This window comes from Halyomorpha halys, unplaced genomic scaffold (genome assembly GCF_000696795.3).
Source record: "Halyomorpha halys isolate HHAL.00 unplaced genomic scaffold, Hhal_1.1 Scaffold749.1, whole genome shotgun sequence".
In the NCBI taxonomy this organism is placed as follows: domain Eukaryota; kingdom Metazoa; phylum Arthropoda; class Insecta; order Hemiptera; family Pentatomidae; genus Halyomorpha; species Halyomorpha halys.
In genome coordinates, this window is record NW_027116653.1 from 475,820 (window position 1) to 480,419 (window position 4,600).

The window sequence follows — 4,600 nt, forward strand, 5'->3', positions numbered from 1 at the left end:
AATTATTATTATTTGACGCGAAACTGCCCTTAAGGACTACGCAACTATGACTCAGGTTTCTTTTTCAATTTCTTCCTCTCTGCCTATCTCCGCTTGAGGACTTCACTGAACTTCTTCTTCCTTTCTTCCATCCAAGTCCTCCTAGACGGGAGTTTTTTACTGTCTACCATAAGCACCGCATGTTTCAGGAATTTCCGGAATTTCAGGAAATTCTCTGTTCTATCTTCACACAAATCCTGTGTAATCCCAAGCCTCTGTGTTTCCGGTTTGATTTGTACCGTGTATCCGTGATTGAATTTATATCGCACAATCTTACTGAAAATCTTCTTGTTGAATCTCTCCTCGGTCATCCTTTGCATACAACCTAAGTCTTGTTACCCTGATTTCTGTTTCCAAATCAGGGGTTTCACTATAAATTTCTCTGTTGGATTTCTGTCTGTATCCTCCTATTGTTATTTTGGGCCCATGGATTCTTCTAATAATTCTTCTTTCTATTTTCAGCATTTTCTTCAGGCTGGGAAAGTCAAACATAGTTTCTGTTTCGTACAGTATCACTGGTTTTACCACTGTACAGTAGTGCCTAAGTTAGGCCTACTTGGAAACGCATTTTTTATTATAAATGCTACTTGTTAAGTAGCAAAGATTTTCCAAATTTTTAACTTTGTATTCCATGCTTTCTTTCTCCGACATGTTTCTGCTGATTATTTCGTCCAATTATTTAAAGCTTTTAACCACCTGGATTTTACCGAATTCTGTTTTTATTTATTTCTTACCAAAGATGGGCTTTGTGGTCATAAATTTTGTTTTCTGGAGGGAGATTTTAAGTCCAGTCTTCTCAGCTATTCTCTTCAGGGAATTTAGGTGTCCAATCGTCTCCTCCTCCAACTCTGCCAGTAGGGCCAAGTCATCCGCAAAGGCCAGACATTTTACCAGGATATTGCTCCTCTGATTTCCTACCTTAGCTCCTGATGTTTCTTTTTCCCATAATGTCCTCATAATCTTGTCGAGAACAATATTGAAGAGAACAGGTGAAAGCCCATTCCCTTGTCTCACACCGGTTTTTATTTGAAACGGTTTGCTAATATTCCCTCTTAATTTTATATATTAATTTTATCTTAACGCACAATAACTTCTATTTTGCATTTGTTGGAGTTAAATCTCGGCACTTTAAATCAGAGAAACTTTAAAACCAGTTAGAAATAAAAAACTAGTCATGCTCGGCAGTGCAAGGGTAGATCTAGAAATTGTCTACAGGGGGTACAGGAAAAAAAAATCAACCGAATGAAGACGGGAATTTAACTGTTGAACTGGAATTTTACTGTATGTGGAAACCAAATCATGTTTAACTATAAATAGTATAACTAAGAAAAACGTTCTTAGCAAATCGATAAAAGTTTCGAGTATAAAGTGGGATTTGAATCCAAACATTACAGATTTTTTTTTTTTAAATACATTATAATCCAGCTAAATGTACTACTTTTATTTTTGTTTGGGATAAAAATATGAAAGATATGTAATTACAATTATTCGGACATTTTTTTGTCTTTCTTTTAGACGCAGCGAGTATAATAAGTTATTACATGCCTAAGTGTTGTTCATAGAATCCGATAAAATCGATACTAGATCAATTTTACACTTATCTTCAACTTTCTTCCGAGGTTAAGGCCAAATTGAACGAGATGTTATGGAAAATAAGATATATTGAGAAAATATGTTTACGCCTGCGTAAGGAAAAGTAGTAGACGAAATCTGATAAAATCGATATGAGACCAACTGGGTATAAAAAAATACCATCAGATCTCCACTAACGGTTCTATCGATCATACATGAACAGGAAGTTAGAGTACTGACAGACAGTCTAATACGAAATTCGTTCATCAAAGTTTAGAGCTTAACTCATACAGTGCTTCCCTATCTTGCCTAGTTCGAAAGAAAAAAAAATATTGAATTGTACTAAAATGTAAAATATTACAATACACAAAAATAAATAACTAATAAAAAGATACAAAGAATCTGATACAAACTAATAAAAACATACATGAAAAGGAATTCATTTAAAAATAAACATATAAAAAATGTAACAAAATTGAACACACGCATAAATTAAAATAATTTACTTAATTCAAAACAAAATAGAACTATAAAGCATACAAATAATTTACACATTCATAAAAGTAAATTTTTAAATATGAATGAAAATAATTTAAATCGTACGCAAAAACCTAAAACATAAAATATATATGAAAGTATATGAGGAGGCGATGGTTGGGGGTGCGGTCAAAATATAACACAGATAAATTGAAATAACTTATTTAATAGTGCCAACGTTTCGGCTATAATTTCCAGACTTCTTCAGGGCTTAGAACATAGAGCAAGATAACAACCAATGAAATACAATTCATGCAAATTCAAATATTTACTTTTATGAATGTGTAAATTATTTGTATGCTTTATTGTTCTTTTAGGTTTTGAATTAAGTTATTTTAATTTATGCGTGTGTTCAATTTTGTTAATTTATCCACGGTGTCAACCATCTCTCATCATTATACATGAAAGTAATTTAAAACAAACTAAAAATCTCTATAATTAAAAAAACACAAGTGGAATATAAACAAAAACTTTTAAAACGCCTAATAACATAAATAATCAATTCTAAATGTTTGTATTACAGGGACATTAATCATAGTAATTAAAAATGAACTTATTATTTTTATTTTTTCTTAAGTATATAATGAGAAAAAAAATACACAGTTTTATTATGGTTGAAGAAGGGTCGAAGGATTGAACGGTCCCGACGAAACTTCTCCAATCATTAAACGAAGAAAGGTTCGGTTATCAAATTAAAATATTTCAAATTATATCAGCATAATAAAACATTAATGTTTGAGGATTTTTCTCTCCTTTAAAGGAAGTAGCTAATAGAAAAACAGGTAAGTTTTTATGACTAAATATAAATGGATCTCAACAAAACAATGTGAAATTAAGAAAGGGTTGGTTGCTAAAATAAAATATTTAATATTTTACACCAGCATAACACAAAAACTCCCAATATGTTTAGATCGTTAAACAATTTGTTATTTTCAACCGCGATTTATGTTCTACACCTTTGTCACTATTCCTATAAACGTATTTTCAAACTTCTGTGTCCCTGACGATCAGTATACAATTTTTGAAATATATTTAATTATCAAATATTAAAATAGGAATATAATAGCATTTATAAATTATATTGCGGAGTTTTGAATAAAATAAAGAGTGAATTAGACAAGGGAGGATTTATTTTTTTGAAGATTTGTTTTTCGAAAGTATGGCAGTTGATCTAAAGCCAACAGTGCGATCCTCTACCGTTTTCTTATCTCGATCAAATATTCGCCAGCTTATCGAATACGAAGCGGCAGTCCGATGTACACAGCCGACATCTCCGCCTTAACGACTTTTAACGGCCAGGATCAGCTGTTGGCCAGGTGCCACGGGCACGTGCCCCCTGACTGGAGAGCACAATAGAGGGGGGAGCTTTTAAATGGCCCCAACGTATCTATTCAGTCCTGTTCCCAATTGCGTATCTTTTTTCATTACTATTATTTATCAAAATTATACAGTAGCTTTATGAACTTGTCGGAGACACGGACGGAACAGTCGGATTTGCGCACGTTAAAAATCCTGGAATTCAAAATAATCTATTGTATTCGTTTCTCAAGAGCGGCAGATGTAACTAATATGTGAAAAATAACCAAACATCAGTTTGAAGAACTAATCTTACTTATCATTTAACTACAATATTAAACGACAAGAGTCTATATTTCTGATATATTCAATACTATTTAAAATAAAAATATGCAAACTGATTTAAAACCCAGTGCCTATTAAAAAAAGAGAATATTGCTGGTTAGCTTGAATACCATCAGGCAATCTGAAGAAAAAAAATTTGATTATATTTAGAATTGGAAGAACTGCAAGGTCTCGAAAAAACAATCGAAAAAAAATTTATAAAAATATATATACACAAATTTAAATATAAATAATTAGTTGTAATCCTACAACTTAAGTTTCAGAGAGTTTTTTTTAGTTAAAACTTCAATATATTTCTTTTCAGGACTTTATTTTATATCTTTTATCCACTTCTTTATTATTTATGTTAGCTGAAAAACGTTTCGGGCTCTTTTTCCCATTATCAAGTTCTTATTATTAATTTTTGGAAATAAATCATTTTAAATTTTTATTTTTTTAATAATTTATTTATTGTTATTTACAACTATATAAAAAAATATATACAAGTAAATTTTCTGTAGGTGACATAGTGGAGAATCTACCCCTTGATGAACTCCAATATTTTAAATTGAAAATCATTTTTTTACGTATTCCAAATTGAATATTTTTGGAAAATAGGACTTATATTCAATTTGGAATATATAAAAAATTATTTTCAATTTAAAATGACATATGTCCACAAATTGATAATAAGAACTCTATAATGGGCAGAAGAGACAATAACGTTTTTCGGATGATATAAAGAATAAAGAAGTGGATAATACATGATGGTACATAAAATTTTAAAATAATAAAATATTGGAATTTATACAAAAAAAAAAAAAAAAAAAAA